General features: G+C 35.0%; 1 pseudogene; it reads left to right on the top strand.

Moving 5' to 3' along the window:
* Positions 1-15842: 15842 nt before the first annotated feature.
* LOC114741707 (G-type lectin S-receptor-like serine/threonine-protein kinase At1g11330) lies at positions 15843-22222 on the top strand (annotated as a pseudogene).
* The last annotated feature ends 341 nt before the right edge of the window (positions 22223-22563 follow it).

Raw genomic sequence — 22563 nt, 5'->3', positions numbered from 1 at the left:
AAAGTTGCATTATTTATTTGGTCAAATAGTGATTTTCATATTTCTTGCCTTAAATTCAAGAATCCATAATGTTTAATACACATCTCCAAAATTAGTGATCTATCACTCTATTTAAAGTTTAGGATGTGTACTATATGCTCACCAAATCTTGAGTGCAGATTTGTTTATTATTCTAGGAACATTATAATCATAGTAACTTAGCTGCAGAGGCAATATTTCATCTTCCATAAAACACGCACTTGGGATTTGATTAATTAAACGTACAATCAAACATGCCCCATACAAGAAAGTTAATCTCTGTTCATTACTATGAATAATATATAATAATAATCACAGTCTCATACATAACTTAATTAAGAATTTACAATCTTTGCAAAAACATATTATCAAAATATATCATAACATAGCACAATTACTCATCTCATCATCATATTTCATGACTTTTTGCTTACCCTTAGATTTTCCAACCCTTACTTTGGTGACATAATAAATGTTATAGGAATAAAATTTCAAAGAAATCATGATAGCAAAGAATATCAACAACAGTGTCAACAATGCGTGATTATCAATCAATATATACAACACCATTAAGTAAGAAGCCCAAGCATTACCTGAGTTCATGGCAAAACTCTAACAAACATATTGCTAAGGCATATCAATGCAAGGATTTTAAAACATAAACATCATCATAAGCTTAACCACAATCATGACATAGAAGCACAACATAACAACCAAGCAAGTTAACATTAAAGTTGAGTATTCTTGCTACCTTTCACCAAAGTTAGATCTTCAATTCCTTTCTCTTGAGCTTGGAAATTCCTTTGACAATTACCTAGACCTATCATCCACATAATAGGGCATTTTAAATATCAAATCATATATTCATAAAAAAATTCCCTTCAAATCCTTAACCTTTCACTTGGATTTTAGAGTTTTTGTACCTTCTTAAAATTATTTCTACATGCTATTACTACATAAATTTGTATGTAGAATCCATTTTTGAACTTAGATTTATCAAAATCCAACTCATTCCTATCAAACTCATCTTGGTCGAGACATAGGTTTAGGATTTAAAAATTTTGTTTTCAAGTTTGATGCTTCCAATCACTTTCTCTTAATGTAACCCTACAAAATTTTGTCTATTAAACTCATTAGAAGCATCAAATTAACAAGAATAAACACTAGGTCATCTAATCCCTCTTGTTCAAAATACATACATAAGATGAGCAACATTTGGACTTTATTTTCTTGTTGTGATTGGAATTTGCCATAAGGAACCGGATAAATCTTGATTTGAATTGCTACCTTTACTTTTACTCTTGTTCCTTCTTTTTCTTTATTTGAGAGACTGTAACATCTCCTTTATTACCCTATTACATATCAATTGGAACCATTGTAATGGGTTTCCCCTAACACCATCTAATCCCAGTGTTTCCAAGTGAAAAATTTCAATTGCAAAATTTTCATTTAATTCTGTCTGTATACTGTTCATCCGAATTTTGGTTAACTTTGGAAATTCATAACTAATTCTAGAAAAATTGAAATAAGGTGGTTCCAATTTTTATGCAAAGCTTGATAAGGTTTTTATAGATAAAAAATATTCATTGGACTCAATTCCATCCAAAATAGCACCAGAAAATTTGACAAAGTGTACTGTTCATATGGTCAATTTTTAAATTTTCAGGATTTTAGCCCAATTTTGGAAGGGTATAACTCTTAGCACAGAGCTCCAAATTTGATGGTTTATCACTTGATTTAAAGCTAAAAATGAGATCTAATTGCTTGAAAATTCTCAGGTCCAAATTGTATCATTTGCTTATTATTTTATGTGCCACAAGTTTAGCCTTATTTAGGGTACTTTTATCCTTTAAACCCATTTTTTCTTGAATTTATTTCCTCTTTTTCTCTTTACACAACCTTTTGATATTGCACCATTGAATATTTCAGCACTTGGGCATATCATGCAAATATAATTACATCATAACATCATCCATAATCCATTACAACTTAACATAAAGTTTGTTAACCATTACATAACATTCCAAACAATGTAACATTCATAAAGCTCTTTCATCCTAGCAGCAATTCCTTGCCTTGATCCATGGATGAGCCACTCCCTATTTGAGACATAATTTAACATAGGAGGAATGAGATTTCATAAAAATCTCAGTAGCAATTGAACTATAATTATCATGTAAATCAAGCAAGCTATAATTTGACATGTTATAAACTTCAAGATATCCTCAAGTCACATAAAATCATACTCAACATCAAGCTAGGAGAGGAACACCAACACTCTCACCATAACATAATTCAATGTGTTTGGCTAAAGCATAACCCAAAATCATCCAATCAATCAAAATCACAACACAAGTTCCTTAATCCAAGCAAGTAACAAATCACACTAAGCAAGCAAGATAAACAATCAAATTATAATTCAATGCTACCTTTTAATACTTGATAGTTTCAATCTCCTCAAGAGATAATGATACTCCTTGATTCCTCCTCACAAAGCCTATTAAATCAAGCATAAATATAGGTCACATTAACCATTAAACAACCCAACACAAAACTTTAACTTTAATCAAACATTTTCCCCCCTTTTTCTTTGATTTTTAACAAAATGATTCCTCCTTTAGAATCAATAACCTCATGACTCATTCCTACACAATTTTTCATGAGGAATCCAAATATGAAATCATATTTTTAAAAATCAAATTCTTCCTCTTCAAGTTGAGTTGGTCGAATAGGGGGTATATACTTTTAAAAATTTCATTTTTGATTCCAATAATTTTGAATACTTTCTAATAGTATATCCCTACACAAAAACATATTTTAAACCCATTAGAATCATCAAATCAATGCAAAACAAATTCCTCCAGCATGAACTACCCATGGCCGAATTGAACATACAAAACCTTAGGTGTATTTTCTTCCAAAAATCAATCCATACATCACTTAATCATGCTTATTCTACTTGGTATTTAAGGTTTCTATCCTTCCCTAAGCATCACATAATCCAGTGAAATTTTGGTAGCACTACAACTTGGAATATTCAAGCCAAAACCCTTATTAAACAAGCTTGAAACTTAGGGGTAGGAATGCTTGAACATACGTTAATGTTTCCCTAGTGAAAATTAGATGATTCCTTGCTCAAAACCCTCTAAGTTTCGGTCTCCCTTGGTCTAGAATTGCAGTTATAGTACCTCCCCTCTTTTTCCAATTTTTCCAACATTTTCTTGTATTTTAGGAGGGGGTATTTATAGAAAATTTAATCTGCCCCCTTCTCCCCTCAATTGGCTGAAAATGGGATACCTAATGGGGGGTTATGTGGCAGCCATTTACAGCAAAATAAATCAGATCAATCCAAGCGGCATATCTAGACTTTTCCAAACATTTATCTCTTAGTTTTACATTTTTATTTAAATAAATATGCTGGGGTCTGGAAGCTGCACGAAATTGGACTTGGATTTGGCTTGATGTGGGGCCCATAAATGGTTGAGGCTGGCCCAAAAAGATGGCTCACAATCCAAATCAAAATCCCAAATCGATTTGAAATTTTATCAGTTACTATTCACTAGCAACATTCCATAATTTTTCCCGACCTCCAAAAATTCATATCTCTCCATGATAATTCACTTTTTAATATGAGAACATGATCTGAAAATTTTTAGAATTTTTTTCTGCCTCTTTGGATTTTCTTCGATTAGGCCTCTATTAGTGTCACTGCGAAAAAATAAATTCTCTAAAATTAATTCCTGAGCTTTCAAGGCCTAAAACCAATTTTATAAATTTAAATAAATATTTAGATGATTTTTTCATATTTTTTCCAAATTTATTGACTCCTCTAACCAATTAAAATAATTATTTTCCTCCAATTTCTAATACTTTTCTGAAAAACCTTCGTTTACGGAAAATTTCATAACAATTTATTTTCTTAATAATTCCACCTTTCGGGCCTCAACTGAGTTTTCAAATCCTTTAATTTGCATTTTTCTCATTTTCTGAAATTTTTCTTAAAATTTTCTATTTTGCCCTTCCTAGACTGATAATTACGAAAACGCTGGACCAAACCTTATCGGGGTTTCATCTCAAAAGTTGTTTCGTCTTCCCATCTAGTTTATACATTGGCCCTCATCCCAATTTTTAATTCCCTATGTCCAGGTGAGATTTCCTTGGGATGGGACAGAGGATATGAAATTCTTTCATTAAACACACAATATTACAAGATTTTCATCCTTTTCTACCTCTTAATCATCAAACTAACCTTAAATTATTCTTAGCTTTCTATATGTAAATTTGGACAGGATCAAGGCTTAGGATTTCTAAATTCCAAAACTTAATAAAAACCATAATCAAGCTCACCAACAAAAATAACATCATAAACAACAACTAAGTCCAATCCTTACCTAGAGATTGAGCTTGATTTACTTGAGGTTCCTAATTCCTTTCCTTTTCTTATTCTTCCTCTTCTCTCTTGGCCAAAAATTCTCAACTAAATGAAAGAGGAGAGGTACAATGTCTTGAAAATTTAACTACATTGGAAGGTTGTCTCAAGTCCACACTTTGCCGCCAAACTTCGTTAAAATTACACGGGTGGGTTGTCATCATCTTAGATTCCACAAGTGTCTCTTAATTCCATTGAAATGTGGCTTGAATTCCATTAACTAAATTGTAAGTCATTGGAAATCCAAAATATTATTTTATTCCATTTTCATCACATGCTTCTCTTGAAAAATTCTCACCAATAATCATGCAAAAGGTGGCACCAAGATAAGAAGGAGAAAGGAAGGAAAATAACTTTTTTTGAGCCTCAAGCTATTATACAAAATCAGATAGTAAAATTATATCATATCCAATCAATTTTCTAGGTTCTATCATCTAGATAACTCAAATATTTGTCTTGTCAATCTTACCTCGTAATCTAAAAATATCTCACCATTAATGAGTTCAAATGGTGTCATAATGAATATTTCTTTATAATAATATAAATTTGACTAATATATTTTGGATGCTGCCTAAGTCCAAAATTTTATCCCTTTGCTTCATTAATTCTCATTCATTGTGGGAAGTTGTCTAATTTTTTTAAAGTTAAAACTTGGCTAGGAAGTACTACTTTTTAAATTTCTCAAAAATTGCCTCCTTTTGACATAATTAGGCTTTAAATATTTTTTAAAGTCAACCTTCTCATCTGTTGGGGATGGAACAATTTTTATAATCTCATAGAAACTCTATTCTAATTATTTCCCTTTTTGTCCAAATGTCAGAGGCCTACACATATTTAAAACAATTTATTTTGGCTAATTCCTCCTCAAATAACAAAAATTCTCATAATTACGTAAATTATTTTCTAAGATATTTTTTAAAACCTTTTAAGCCTCAAATGTTACTTGAGACATCTTTCTCTATTTTTCATAAATTAATGGTACAATTGACAGCACTATTGGGTGGTGGATGTTTCCTGAAAAAGCATTTTGATGGCTGGAAAAGAGAGTCGAAGTGGTAGGGTTGCCAAGGATTCATGTAAAGACAAAGTCTTGATATGGATTCAAAATGTCAAGAGGTGCTAATTAGCAGGTATTTATAAGACATACATGACAGTTGTGTGCTTAAAACGGACATTTATTTTAAAAAAAGATGACATTGTGTTAGCAAAACCATAATTCATGTAACGTAATTAAAATTCTAATACATGATGGTTTGTTTTAAAATAATCGTCATGTATTTTAACTCTTTTCAGCGGCCCCCATTAAAGAATTAAAAAAAATGAAAAAAAAATGAAAAGATAACAACAGAGAATGAAAAGGAAAAAAAGAAAACCTAAATTTGCTAAACTTCCTTCTTGTCATCATCCTTCTCATCATCGCCAGAAGATGAAAAAAGATCTTAGGAATCATTTTGATCGACTCTAATCTTCTCACTCACTTCGTTCGTCTTCTCGTCTAGAAACTACACTAACTCGGTGAGTTCATTATGTTTGGCCTTTGTGCATCGAGCCTCTTCATGCACAAACTAATGGACGATCTCATGGAGTTCTCTAATGACATTCACAAGCACCTCGTCATGATGAAGAGTAGTGCTAGTAGTATTAGAAGCCTCATCATATCTCTAGCATTTGGACAACATGGTTGCTTTGGTGATTGAATGGTAGAAATGAAAATAGACAAAATATAATGAAGAACTGGTCATTAAGGTTGGAATCTAAATAGAGTTTTCAAATTCAAAGTAACGATTTCCAAAATTTGAAATTAAAGCAAGGAAGAAGTTTAAGATACGGGAGCACCAGTCCTTTAAAATGCTATGTATGATAGTTTTATATTAAGAGCCATGATGTATTGGTTTCATTTTTCTTTTATTAAAATATGTCAGTGATAAGTAACGGTTGTGTAAGTTAATTGCCATGTACTTGTTCGCACAATCTCCACCTTACCATATGTGACGGTCCTGTGTTTTAATAACCATGTTTTAGGCATCATATATTTGAAAATATGTAATAATGCTACTAAAGTGGTCTACTAGTTTTAAGAAGCTTATTTATAGGGAAAATTACGTACAGGTCCCACATAAGGCAATTTATTACTCTGAGGTCCCACGAAATGTCAAAATTACTGACAAGTCCCAAGGGACCTCAGAGTAATATTTTCGATTTGTAAAATGACATTACTGCCCCTCATATTCCAGATTCACATTTGTTCTGTCATTGCGATTTACAACCTCAGCAGCGACTATTAACAACCCAATGAGAGGGCGTTAATAATCCTAGCAGTATCCGTTAATAACTTACTTTATAGAATCATATAACCTCCACATAAGAGTAAATTATAACCAAATAGTATAATACAACAACGTTAACACTAAAATGGGAAGCTTTTTGATATCATTAAGAATTTTAACTAGATCCAATAGGATTATAATAATATTTTAATGCGAAGATCCATTTACAATCTCAACAGTGATTATTAACAACCGAATAAGAGGGCATTAACAACCTAAGCAGTATCCGTTAACAACTTACTTTATAGAATTATATAACCTTCGCATAAGAGTAAATTATAACCAAATAGTATAATACAACAACTTTAACACTAAAATGGGAAGCTTTTTGATATCATTAAGAATTTTAACTAGATCCAATAGGATTATAGTAATATTTTAATGCGAAGATCCATTTACAACCTCAACAGCGACTATTAACAACCGAATGAGAGGGCATTAACAACCTAAGCAATATCCGTTAACAACTTATTTTATAGAATCATATAACCTCCATATAAGCGTAAATTATAACCAAATAGTATAATACAACAACTTTAACACTAAAATGGGAAGCTTTTTGATATCATTAAGAATTTTAACTAAACCCAATAGGATTATAGCAACATTTTAATGCGAAGATCCATTTACAACCTCATTGATGAGTATTAATAACCCAAAGAAAGCTGTTGACAATCTAGGCAGTATCTGTTAACAACTGACTTTATAGGATAATATAACCTCTAACAACTATATAAGATTAACTTTAAGACTATTTAGTTATAATTTAGTTAGTTATAGTTAGAAGTTATATTATCCGATAAAGTTAGTTGTTAACAGACACTGCTAAGGTTGTTAACAATTCTCCTTAGGTTATTAATACTTACTGTTGAGGTTGTAAATGGATTTTCGCATTAAAATGTTGCTATAATCCTATTGGGTGTAGTTAAAATTCTTAATGATATCAAAAAGCTTCCCATTTTAGTGTTAAAGTTGTTGTATTATACTATTTGGTTATAATTTACTCTTATGCGGAGGTTATATAATTCTATAAAGTAAGTTGTTAACAGATACTGTTTAGGTTGTTAATGCCCTCTTATTCGGTTGTTAATAGTCGCTGTTGAGGTTGTAAATGGATCTTTGCATTAAAATATTACTATAATCCTATTGGATCTAGTTAAAATTCTTAATGATATCAAAAAGCTTCCCATTTTAGTGTTAAAGTTGTTGTATTATACTATTTGGTTATTGTAGGAAATAGAATAATATGGAAAATAATTCTCTTATATTTCATTGATCAGAATATACACATATATATACAAGTGAGAGGAGCCTCTGCATTAATGGCCCATTATGATAATATCATATCCTATCAAATCCTAATCATAATTACATAATATTTACATATCAAATCATATCATATCTCTACACTCCCCCTCAAGTTGGAGCATAAATGTTAAGCATGCCCAACTTGTCACACAGATAGTCAACACGAGTCCCATTTAGAGCTTTAGTGAGAAGGTCGCCTAATTGATCACTAGAACGCACATATCCAGTGGAGATGAAGTTCTCCTTAAGCTTGTCTCTGATAAAATGACAATCAATCTCAATATGTTTGGTACGTTCATGGAACACAGAATTGGAGGCTATATGTAGGGCAGCCTTATTGTCACACCACAACTTTGCTGGCAAAGTGGTTTTGAGGCCAACTTCCTTTAATAGCTGATATATCCAGATTATCTCACATACAGACTGTGCCATAGCTCGGTATTCTGCCTCTGCGCTCGATCTAGACACCACATTTTGTTTCTTGCTTTTCCAGGACACCAGATTCCCGCCCACAAAGACACAGTATCCTGTAGTAGACCGTCTCGTGGCCTTTGATCCACCATGATCTGCATCACAGAAGCACTCAATGTCTGTATGGCCATGATTTTTGTATAATATCCCACGACCTGGACATCCCTTCAAATAATGTAACACGTGCTCCAAGGCTTCCCACTGTCTGACAGTCGGGGATGCCATGAACTGGCTTAGTACACTGACTGGATAAGTAATATCCGGACGAGTTACAGTGAGATAGTTTAACTTGCCAATCATTCTCCTGTACCTCTCAGGATTCTCAAATGGTTTGCTCTTCTGAGCCTCAAGCATCCGTTTCTCATCATCAAGAGGATCATCGAGTGGTATGCTCCCATCAGCGTCAAGGAGTGGGTTGTGAACCATAGGAAACTTGGTCGGTGCTGCTCCCAACTTTCCAGTTTCCTTCAGGAGGTCAAGAACATATTTGCGCTGTGTCAGTAATATGCCCTTCTTGCTTCGCATAACTTCAATACCTAGAAAGTATGTCAGAGAGCCCAGATCCTTCGTCTGAAAGTGGGAATTAAGAAAGGACTTGAGGGACGAGATGCCCGAACCATTACTGCCTGTGATCACAATGTCATCTACATATACCACCAAGAGAATCATGCCAGCCGCTGTTCTTTGATAAAATACAGAATGATCGCACTTGCTTTGGCTCATGCCAAATTTCTGTACGACAGTACTGAACCGGTCAAACCATGCACGAGGGCTTTGCTTCAAACCATACAAGGACCTCTTAAGGCGACATACTTTCCCATGCTCCCCCTGAGCAACGAACCCAGGTGGTTGCTCCATATAGACCTCTTCATGAAGATCACCATGTAAGAATGCATTTTAATGTCTAATTGATGTAGATCCCAATCATAAGTAGCAGCCAGAGAGATGAACAGACGGACAGATGAGAGCTTAGCAACAGGAGAAAAGGTTTCGGAATAGTCAATGCCATAGGTTTGTGCATAACCTTTAGCCACAAGGCGAGCCTTAAGGCGGTCAAGTGTGCCGTCAGCCTTAGTTTTCGGAGTTAACACCCATTTACATCCAATGGCCTTTTTACCCGCCGGTAAATCGACCAGGGTCCATGTACCAGCTCGATCAAGGGCCGCCATCTCCTCTTCCATTGCAGCACGCCAACCTGAGTGGGCCAAGGCTTCACGAATAGTTCTGGGCACAGAGATAGTATCTAGGGAGGCAACAAAGGAACTGGACACAGGAGACAAGCGGTCATATGAAACAAAGGACGAAATAGGATGGGCACAAGTACGTTTACCTTTGCGAAGGGCAATGGGTAGATCAAGAGAGGCATCCGGGTCTGGAACAGGAGGTGTCTCAGGATTAGGGTCAGAACGAGGTTCAGTGTTGCTCAACTCAGGATCTGAGGGCGAGGCGGACCAGGGAGGAATAGAAGCTGGCGTGGCGGTAGTAATCTCCGTTGACCGTTGTGTATACACACGATCAAAGGGTTGAACGAGTGCGGGAGCGGGTGCTTGCGACGACAGTGATGGTGAGGTGACAGAGTATATTAGAAGGTCATCCTCCTCCGCAGGTGGAGCAGGTGGGGAAGAATGCGAGAAATATGGTGTGGACTCCTGAAAGGTGACATCTGCAGATACTAAATAACGATTGAGAGTAGGTGAGAAACAACGATAACCTTTTTGGACCCGAGAGTATCCAAGGAAGACACATTTAAGAGACTTGGGTCTAACTTTGAAATAGATGGCCGTACATCCCGCACAAAACAGACACACCCAAATATCTTAGGAGCAATAGGGAACAAAGGCTTAGAAGGAAAGAGGGTAGAAAAAGGAGAGTTACCATCAAGAACAGAGGAAGGCATTCGGTTAATAAGGAAGCAGGCAGTGGAGACCGCGTCAGCCCAAAATGGTTTAGGAACCTGCATTTGAAACAAAAGTGCACGGGCCACCTCAAGTAGGTGGCGATTTTTCTTTCTGCAACACCATTTTGAGCTGGTGTATCGACACAAGATGACTGATGAAGTATACCATTTTGAAGCATGTAAGATTGGAACGAAGCAGAGAGATATTCTTTAGCATTATCACTTCGTAAGGTGCGAATAGAAACATTAAATTGAGTTTTAATCTCAGCACAAAAGGCACAAAAATGGGAAAACAATTCAGAACGATGTTTCATTAAATATAACCAAGTTGTCCGGGAATAATCATCAACAAATGTAACAAAGTATTTAAACCCTGCTTTGGACTCTACAGGACAAGGACCCCAAACATCAGAATGGACTAACTCAAAAGGGGATGAAACCCGTTTATTGACACGAGACACTAAAGGAAGACGATGATGCTTGGCAAACTGACATGACTCACAATCTAAAGACGACAAATGCTGAAATTGAGGATAAACTTTCTTAAGAGAAGATAAAGACAAATGACCCAATCGACAATGAACTTCAAAGGGAGAATGACTGCTAGCGCAAGCTACCGCATGAGACACCCGATCATCCAGTATATAGTGCCTGCCAGATTCATAACCTCTACCAATAATCCGCCTCGTCAAAAGATCCTGTATCAAGCAATGAGAAGGAAAAAGTGAGACCCAACAGTTTAGTTGACGGGTGAGTTTACTGGGAGATAGGAGATTAAAAGCAAGTTTAGGAACATTTAGCACAGATGACAAACGGATAGAGGGTGTGGGATTAACAGTGCCAGAACCGAGAACTTGAGACTGGGAACCATCAGCGATGGAAACACTTGACGGATTGGCAAAAGCATTATAAGAGGAGAAGAGATGGCTGTTACCTGTCATATGATCAGTAGCCCCGGAATCTATGATCCACTTTGAGGAAGAAGAAGCAAGGGCAGTAGCATTATTACCTGTTGTAGCTGCGGCACTCACAGACGGTGTAGTAGATTTTAACTGGGCATACTCAGCAGCAGAAATCGTGACTGTGTCACTGGCTTGTGTAGCCACGTGGGCAGAGTTATTCCGTTGCTGTTTATTCTGAAGTTTTCGACATGTGCGTTTTGTATGCCCCGGTTCTTTGCAGTAATAACACACTACCCCACTGGAGTCAGAAGGGGCTCCCCCTTGCTTCGAACCACCACGGGTAGGCCCCCCGCGGTTATCAATAGGACTACGAGTCTCATAGGTGCCCTTACTGAGCAAGGCACTTGTAGGAATACTAGCAGCTGGTGGCAAGAGATTCTCAGCTCTCATTACTCTGGAAAACACATCTTGAAGGTCAGAAATTTCAGATCCGGATAAGATTTGAGACCGAACTGTGTCGTACTCAGGTGGGAGACCAGTAAGAAAGCTCATAATAGCCATTTGCTCCCGTTGCTTATGCTGAACCTTCAAATCAGCAGTAAGAGGCATTAACACATTCAGTTCTTCATACATCCTTTTAAAGTCCATAAAGTAGGCTTTGAGAGGACGATCCTGTTTTTCAGAACGATAGAAAGCTTTGCAGACCTCGTAAACACGAGAGATATTTCCTTTTCCTGAATACAAAAATCTAAATAATCCATTAGTTCCTTAACCAATTCACAGTGATTAATAGAGGGAATAATCTCACTGTCAATGGAATTACGGATCTGGAAAAATAGCCGTGCATCATCCCGCAACCAGGTCTTTTTGGAATCAGTTGTTGGAGGATCATCAGTCAGATGGTCTTCCTTCTCAATGCTCCGCAGATAGAGGCGAATGGTTTTACTCCAATCCAAATAATTTACCCAAGTCAACTTGTGATCAGTAATTTTAGTAATAGTTGGGACAAGCTCCGAGACAGATTTAATTTCCGCCATAGATGAAGTGCACTAACCAAAGGGAATGCGAAAGAGTGTTACACAGGAACACAAAGCACGATACCTGGATTACCTAATGAATACCAAGGCAGTGAAAAGGCCAACAGCTACACAGGAGCTGCAAACAGAACTGAATTGCACAAACAGCGTGCCGGAGATGCGCTAGAAACGAAACAGAACGCCAGAAAGTAATAAACCGTACGGACTGTACGGACGCCGAGTGAAACAGTGCAGAGCGCACGGACTGTACGGACGCCGCGGGAAGTCGATGAACAGTGCAGCGTATGGACTGTACGGACACTGTACGAACGCCGAGTGAACAGTGCGGCGGCGGTACTGTAGCAACCGAAAATTAACACCAGAGAGAAAATTCCCACGCTCTGATACCATGTAGGAAATAGAATAATATGGAAAATAATTCTCTTGTATTTCATTGATCAGAATATACCATATATATACAAGTGAGAGGAGCCTCTGCATTAATGGCCCATTATGATAATATCATATCCTATCAAATCATAATCATAATTACATAATATTTACATATCAAATCATATCATATCTCTACAGTTATAATTTACTCTTATGTGGAGGTTATATGATTCTATAAAGTAAGTTGTTAACGATACTGCTAGGGTTGTTAACGCCCTCTCATTGGGTTGTTAATAGTCGCTGTTGAGTTTGTAAATTGCAATGACAGAGCAAATGTGAATCTGAAATATGAGGGACAGTAATGTCATTTTACAAATCGAAAATATTACTCTAAGGTCCCTTGGGACCTGTCGGTGATTTTGACATTTCGTGGGACCTCAGAGTAATAAATTGCCTTCTATGAGACCTGTACATAATTTTCCCTTATTTATAATGCTTTAAAAGTTAAATTTTCACCAACGGAAGATGAATCTAATGGAAGAGACTCCTTGAGTAGACAATTTCTAATGGCAGAGGAAGTGAATTCTAGGGATACTTAAGTAATTTAAATTTTTCGGATTCCACCTGAGCGTATATTGGATTAGTTTATGATGAACAGAAATAAAATGGAGCCATCATTAACATGGAATCGGGTATAGTAGAATGGAATGTTTAATTGTTTGGGAGTTTTATTGGGGAAGTGAGCCAAGTAACTTTGAAGTCATCAAGGAAAAGTGATTCTAAAATTCTCAGATTCATGAGTTTACTCATGACAAGCACGTGAACTCAGATCATAACCTAGCAAGAATTTGTTCATTTACCTGTATCAGCAAATAGTTGCTAACAGTATATGATTAAATGATTAAAATACAAAAGAGTAGAGAAATTTGGTTTAAACATATTCCACATTCAAATCATTGAAGAGTAGAGCAATTTGGTTTATAAACATATTCCACATTCAAATCATTGAAATGTTTTTAGATAAAAAAGCAATTATATTATAAAATAAAAGGTAAAATGTTCAAAATACAAGTTTGATAGGAAAGTCCCATGAAGTGAACCCCTTTAAAAATAAAAAATATTTTTTAAAAAATAAAATCATTGAAATGAGATATATTAATATGTTCATAATTTATCATACTCAACATAGAATATTAGTTTCTAAGAAATTCAAAGGTTGTACTAATATTGGTTTCTATTTTATTTTTTTTTTGACTGCATCCTTAGTTCTACATAGTATATATTTGACTCAATAAAAATGACAAACAAAGTCACTCGCGAATTCAATTGAGTCTGTAATTAGTTTAAGTTAACATGCGAACTATGTTTTTTGTTTTAAACCAATTGATATACTTTTGTAAGCTTAAAATATTAAAATGGTAAAGTCAAAGAATCAACTCATGAATTTGACTATAATGTTCCATGAACGTTGAAGCTCACTTTCAAATTCTACCCAGCCTTTGTTTTTAAAAAAAATTAAAATTTTATATTGCTTCCGTCCTTTATTAGAACTAACCTATCTTTTTTACCCAAAAAAAAAAAAAAAGAACTAACCTATCTTTTTGGTATCAAAGTGTCATTCTGCCTAAGGAAGCGAGACGTTGATAGGAAATCTTTGTTCTTAGACGAAAAATGTAAAGATGAAGAAACCTTAATTGTAGGTTATATTCATTATTTACTTAGTTTTCCTCTAAATTTGATTTTTTTTAAAAAAAACTCAGTTTACCTTTTAACAATAATCGACACAGTTATGATTCAAACACACCTCTTTTCCAGCATATCAAAAAATGATTCAGACACACCTAGCATGTTTGAAGAGAAAAACACACTTTTTCCAATCCCTTTTATAAGATATGAATAACTAATTTTTAGAGTTCAAAGAATATAATTAAAGATAGTTAAATTAATAAATATGCTAAGAATATAACTTTTTTTTAGAAATACCCTCATTTTATAGATGATTTACATATTTTAATAATTGATTTCATTAACAGATTAACAAATACTCTTTTAACGAGGGTGTAACAGGAAAATTTTAATAAATTCTCCGTATAGTAAGTTGTTTCTTATAATTAGAATCAATAGAAATCACAAAAAAATTTCTTAAAAGAAGTAATAAACATAAAAAAAAAATTGGGAAAAAGATCGTCAGATTTCTCAAAAACCATCTTCAAAATTTGAATGCAACCCAACCACCCCGTCTGTTCTACTCTCTCCTCTCACGCTCAATTCATTTTCACTTTCCATTTCGTTCCCTGACTTGTTAACCATTTCAAAATGCATACAAGTCTTCTATTATATCCAAATTATATATTCAAATCGCTTATCAAATGGGGCATTTCCCCCATTGGTTTCTATTATTCAATTCAAAAAATCAGCAAACGTAGACAATATTCTGTTATATTCTATAGCCACTTTCTTCAGATTTTCTCCCATATTTATTGGCAAATTATATGTTTTTATATCAAGATAGTGACGTGCGATTATTTTATTTAATTAGAGACACTTGTGTCAATTCTACTTGACGTAATATGAGCTTGACCGTTGACAAGGAACATATTATAAACATTTAGCCAACAAGTTGAGTGCCGCAAAATATATTCATTAAGTGTGCCATCAATAATAAAGACTTTTTCCTGGAAATTACAGCTCAGTAATGGAGGGTATTGTTGAGAAGTTGGAAATGATTGATATAGCTAAGTGAAAAATTTAGGTTTTCTTGACCAAGACGATATGTAGCGTGAAAAATTAGTAACATGTTGGCCACCTTGGAAGATCACGCATATTAGTGGACGGCAGATGGCGGTCAAGGCTGCTATTTGCATTAGATATCCTTTAACTTCCTGACTCTAAGAGATATTATATTATTAATGCATTTTCAAGAAGAGAGATGAAAGAAAAAAGTCAGGTTATTTCCCTTTTCATCATGAAAATAGCAGTCATCGGGAGGCAAGAGACAGACAATGAACCGGTTGAAAACCAATATATGCTTCATGAACCCGTTTGAAAGGCATAAACCCATGAAGGAAATTATGACAAGGGAAGAGACAGACAGACAAAATCCTCACTTTATTTCTAACAAAGTACTAATCCAATGGGTGTCACAGTTTATACAGAAGTTTTAGGTATTTTCCTCATATGTGCTTGCTATTTTTCATTTTTAGCCTTTGGCTTAGATACTCTTACAGCATCTGAGAGCATGAGAGATCCCGATACTCTAACCTCTGATAGCACCAACTTTACACTTGGATTTTTTAGCCCTGACAACTCATCCAATCGTTACCTAGGAATTTGGTACATGTTAAAGGCCACAGTGGTATGGTGGCTAACAGAAACGAACCACTCACAGATTCTTCTGGGATGCTCAAGATATCTGAAAGTGGCAATCTTGTGATACTAGATGGAAAGGAACGTGCTGTTTGGTCATCAGATGGATCAGACAATGACACATCTCATGTCATATTGCAGCTGCAGGATTCTGGAAATCTTGTGCTGCAGAACAATATCACAGGAAAAGTGATATGGCAAAGCTTCCACCATCTTTCTGATACAATGCTGCAACGCACTAATGGTGGTTATAATGCACAAGTAGGTCAGAAATACATGTTGACGTCATGGAAGAGCCCTTCTGATCCATCAATGGGAAGCTTTACAGCTTCTATGGGACCTAGTACAGTTCCTCAAACATTTGTTTGGAACAACAGTCGCCCATATTGGCGTGGAGGTCCGTGGAATGGTCAAATTTTCACTGGCATACCCAATTTGTACGATCAGTATCTCAATGGATTAACTTTGCAAAAAGTAAATGGTACTTTCTATTTATATTTTGTATATATAAACCTCTCTCCTTTATCATTCTATAAGCTGAACTCTGAAGGGAAACTGGTATTTCATAACTGGGATGACAATAAGAAAGAGTGGGTGCCGCAGTGGACAGTGCAGCAATCAGACTGTGACATTTATGGCATTTGTGGATCATTTGGAAGCTGTAATCCACAAAGAAACCCAATTTGTAGCTGTCTGAGAGGTTTTGTTCCAAAAAATGCTGAAGAGTGGAATAAAGGAAACTGGAATAGTGGATGCGCAAGGAGGAAGCCATTGAAGTGTGAAAGACTCAAAAATGAGAACAGAAACGGACATGATGATGATGGGTTTGTGCAGTTAAAGAATACCAAAGTTCCAGACCTACCAAATGGGACTTTCACTGTATCAGCATCACCAGATTGCAGAATCCAGTGCTTGAACAATTGTTCCTGCTTAGCATATGCCCATGATGCGGGCATTGGTTGTATGATGTGGAGTGAAAAACTGATTGACACACAAAGGCTGTCAAGTGGTGGTCTCGACCTGTACATTCGTCTGGCAGATTCAGAACTGAGTAACTTATCAATTTCTTAACTCAATGCTTGAAATCTAATCCCTCAACTTCTCTGCAAAATGAGACTAATGATTTTTGTTTTCATGTGATGCAGAGGAAAAGAGTAGATTAGCAGTGATAATTTTGATTCCATCGGCAGTCGGAATAATTCTAATCGCAGCATGTGCATATGCAATATGGAGACGCTCTGTTAAGCATCAAGGTATTGAGCTCAAGAATCAAGAACAACAAATGATTTGATATAGTAATTTAAACTAAAATGTTGCAGCTCAATCGAAAAAAGTGTCTCTTGTCGATACATTTTATGGTTCAAAACAAGATTAATTCTCATTTGCGTGACATTGCGCAAGGCCCTCAATATGGGATTGACTTCTTATCAATTTAACTATCACTTAAGGATATTTCTCATTTGTATTCTATAACTTAAGCTATAAATGTGGTCTTTCACTTTCAACTATTGAATCTGAAGTAATTTTGGATTCCAAAAGAAAAGCTGATACTATAATATCATAATATGTTATCAAAATGAAACTATGAATGTGGGCTTTCACTTTCAACTACTGAATCTGAAGAATTTTGGATTCTAAAAGAAAAGCTGATACTATAATATCATAATATGCTATCAAAATGAAACTAAGATTCACTTAAAAATGACTAAGCAAACACATATTCAAGGTTAATTCAACTTTCAATTTAATTAATTTTGGGTGACATTTTGCTAGGCAAAAAGGGTGACATTTTGCATTAGTTACTATATTCTCTTTTCATATTGCAATTATATTACATTTCACAGGCCTCCTGCATTTTAATGGGCTTTGCGGGCAAAAATAGTAAAGCCACAAAAAAGTCATCCAGTAGATATAGATTTTCTGTTTGTTTTTTAAATCTAAAATGAATGCAACTCCTTGTTTTCCCCCCATTCTAAATGCAAATGATTATTATTGCCACAAACAGAAGAACCATTGACAATAGCAGAGAACGAAATCAATAGCCAGATGCTGAAGGAACTACAACTGTTTGAATTTGAAAAGCTTGCAGCTGCAACCAACAACTTTCATTCTGCTAATAAGATTGGGCAGGGTGGTTTTGGGTCCAGTATACAAAGTATGCCTAGCCTTATAATGCTCATCTTCTATGAACTTTTAAAAGGTTATCAGGAAGTTTTAAAAATATTCCTGCAGGGAAAATTGCAAGACGGACAAGAAGTTGCAGTTAAAAGACTTTCAAGTGTAACAGGACAAGGACGCGAAGAATTTATGACTGAGGTGGTGGTGATTTCTAAACTTCAGCATCGCAATCTCGTGAGACTTCTTGGTTGCTGTGTAGAAGGAGGTGAAAAGATGTTAATTTATGAATACATGCCAAATAAAACTTTGGCTGCCTATCTCTTTGGTTAGTAGGTTTTACCATTTGACTTTTCTCTATTTTTCAAGTGCCCTAAGTTCTATGAAAAAGAGATCTTTGTTAAAAATATGCACATAAATTAGGGAAGCAAGAGCAAATACTTGATTAATCATTGTCGATTCTAGTTTCCTCAACTTCAGCTTTTGGTGATTCAAAAAGCTTTTCTTTCCACTTGGGATATATTGCAGATCCACTCAATGGTGATGTCTTGAATTGGCAAAAGCGTTATCATATAATAGAAGGAACTGCTCGAGGTTTGCTCTATCTTCACAGAGATTCAAGACTGAGAATTATACATAGAGATCTTAAGGCAAGCAACATCTTATTGGATGAAGAGCTAAATCCCAAGATATCAGATTTTGGTACAGCAAGGATCTTTGGAGTTAGCAAAGATGAGGACTATACAAGAAGAGTAGTTGGAACATAGTAAGTTAACATTTTCAATTGTACTTAGTATAAACTCCAATATTCTCCCAAAGCTAATTGCTTCAATGTTTGAAACTTAAATATGAACGCAGTGGCTATATGCCTCCAGAATATGTAATAGAGGGCATTTTTTCTGAGAAATCAGATGTCTTTAGTTTTGGAGTTTTGCTATTGGAGACAATTAGCGGGAGAAAAATACAAGCTTCCACAATGATCAGCAACCTTTGAGTCTCCTAGGATTTGTAAGTACTCTGTTTCAAAAATTTAACTTTTCAACATTAGAGTTTGCATCTAAAGATCATGGTTACTTCTGCTTTCAGGCGTGGAAACTATGGACTGAAGAGAATATCAAACCTTTGATAGATCATACGATATATAACCCACAATTTGAAAAGGATATTATGAAATGCATACATATCGGGTTATTGTGTGTGCAAGAACTTGCAAAGGATCGACCTACCATGGATTCTGTGATCTTAATGCTGCAAAGCAAGATTGTCAATTTGCCTTTCCCCAAGCAACCTGCCTTCATCAATTGGCAGGCTGCACTTGCAGAGAGTTCCCAGAATGAACATAAATCTAGCTCCAATAATCATGTCACTATCACAAACATCCAGGGCAGATAGAACTATCCTTTCATTTCATTTCATTTCTAATCATGTTATTGATGACATCTTTTATCATGATTTTATGATGTCTTTAGGACTTGAACAATGTAATGTATGCTCCTGTGCGACACTTTAATTGTAAATGGTGAATTGGCTCCTTGGAATTCACGAACTACCAACTTTTGAAAACTACGGAGGACCAGAGCTGTGTCCTAAAGTTTTTGAGCGCTAGGCGAATTCACTAAAAAAGCCTACGGTGATATTAATTATCAATGACAATATTATTCTTATAGCTTTTTGAACTGCAAGATCACTTATTAATGATTTATAATCAAGTAATTTAACATCTCATTTTCCAATGATAATACGGCTAATCCACTTAATCTATCTGATCATATAGCTGATTTTAAGTATAATTTAATCAATTTTAATTTTGAAAAACTTCTTTTAGACTTGTTAATAATATTCCTTTTTAATGACCTCTACCCACACCCCTCTAATCTAATCTTTTGATATAGTTTAACACTTCTATAAGAGTATCAATTTCTTCTGTTGAATTCTCTCAATACCCTAAAATCAGAAAATAAATCAAGACCATCAATATCGGATCAAAATGTTAACTAAAACTTGAAAACTTTTCAAGATTAATACAATATATTTTTTTCAATTGACCATCATCTAAACTTTAATTTTTAAAATATTTCTTATATTTATTTTCAATTTATATTGTACTAGCCACTAGTTGTATTAGATATAATCTAACACTTTTTTCTTTTTCCACTAGCTACACACATATATATTCCATGGCACTCCCTTGTACATATGTGATAAGGACGTTCTGCTGAACATCAAGGTATTGAACACAAGAATCAAGAGAAATAAATGTTTTGATCATAGTAATTTAAGCTAAAATGTTGCAGCTCTCATTGAAACAAAGTGTCTCTTGTCCATACATTTTATGGTTTAAGAGAAGATTTGGTTTCCCTCGAAAGTGCTTTTGAAAAGCACTTTTACGCACGTTGAGATAAAACTTCTCTCCTATATTTGTTTCGTATATTGTAAAATCACTTTTAAAACCATAATTTGGTTTTCAGCCAAACACACCCTAATTCTCATTGCTCAAACCTGTGACATTGAGCAAGGCACTCAACATGGGATTGACTTGTGAATTTAACTACCACTTCAGGTTAGTTCTCATTTGTATGCTATAAATTAAGTTGTGAATGTGGTCTCACTTTCAACAATTGAATCTGAACTCATTTTGAATTCTAAAAGAAAGATGATACAATAATGCTATCAAAATGAAACTTAAAGATTCATTTGAAAAAAATTAAGGCAATGGTCATAATCAAGGTTTATTCAACTTTCAGTTGAATTGATTTTGCATGACATTTTGCATTAGTTACTACATTCTATTTTCATATTGCCATTACATTACACCTTAAAGGTCTCCTGCATTTTAATGGTCTTTGGGGGTATAAATAGTAAAGCCACAGAACAAGGCATCCAATAGATACAGATTTTCTTCCCCCCCCCCCCCCAAAAAAAAAAATTAACCAAATGTGTCTGCTTGTTTTTGCTCATTCTGAATGTAAATAATTATTTTGCCACAAACCAAAGAACCATTGAAATTAACAGAGAACGAAATCTCTAGTGATAAGCTGAAGGAAATACAACTGTTGAATTTGAAAAGCTTGCAGCTGCAACCAACAACTTTCATTCTGCTAATAGGATTAGACAGGGTGGTTTTAATCCAGTATACGAACTATGGCCAGCCTCATAATGCTCATCTTCTATGAAATTACGAAGGTTATATAAAAGCTTTGCAAATATTCTTGTAGGGAAAGTTTCAAGATGGACAAGAAGTTGCAGTTAAAAGACTTTCAAGTTTAGCAGGACAAGGACGTGAAGAATTTATGACTGAGGTGGTGGTAATTTCTAAACTTCAGCATCACAATCCCATGAGACTTCTTGATTGTTGTGTGGGAGGTGAAAAAATATTAATTTATGAATTCATGCCAAATAGGAGCTTGGCTGCACATCTCTTCGGTTGGTAGGTTTTACTTTCTTTATTTTATAAGTGCCCCAACAATAGTTTTATGAAAAAGAGATCTTTGTTAAAAATATGCACATAAATTAGGGAAGCAAGAGGAAATTCTTGATTCATCCTCGTAGATTTTAGTTTCCTCAACTTTAGCTTTTGGAGATTCAATAAGTTTTTCTTTCCACTTGCAATATACTGCAGATCCACTCAATTACGATGTCCTTGATTAGCAAAAGCGTTATCATATAATAGAAGGAACTGCTTGAGGTTTGCCCTACCTTCATAGAGATTCAAGACTGAGAATTATACATAAAGATCTCAAGGCAAGCAACATCTTATCGGATGAAGAGCTAAATCCTAAGATAGATTTCAGTACAGCAAGGATTTTTGGAGTTAGCAAAGATGAGGGCTATACAAGAAGCATAGTTGGAACATAGAAAGTTAACATTTTCAGCTGTAGTAGTATAGAACTCCAAATGTTCTCCTAGAGTTAATTTCTTCAATGTTTACAACTTAATACAAATGCAGTGGCTAGATAGTTCCATCATATGCAACAGAAGATTCCCCCCCCCCGCCCCCGCCCCCAAAAAGAAATCAAATATCTTTAGTTTTGGAGTTTTGTTATTGGAGAAAATCAGCAGGAGAAAAAAAGCTACATGATCAGCAAGCTTTGAGCCTCTTAGGATCTATAAGCACTCTATTTCAAAATTTAACTTTTCAAGTATTAAGTTCATATCTAAAACTCATGGTTACTTGTGTTCTCAGGTGTGGAAACTATGAAATGAAGAGAATATGATACCTTTGACAGATCATACGATAAATAACCCATATTTTGAAAAGGATATTATGAAATGCATACATATCAAATTATTGTGCGTGCAAGGATTACTGTGCGTGCAAGAA

Source organism: Neltuma alba, unplaced genomic scaffold (genome assembly GCF_004799145.2).
Source record: "Neltuma alba isolate B1F8T4 unplaced genomic scaffold, ASM479914v2 tig00003487_pilon, whole genome shotgun sequence".
Taxonomy (NCBI): Eukaryota; Viridiplantae; Streptophyta; class Magnoliopsida; order Fabales; family Fabaceae; genus Neltuma; species Neltuma alba.
This window is presented reverse-complemented; position numbering and strand designations above follow the sequence as displayed.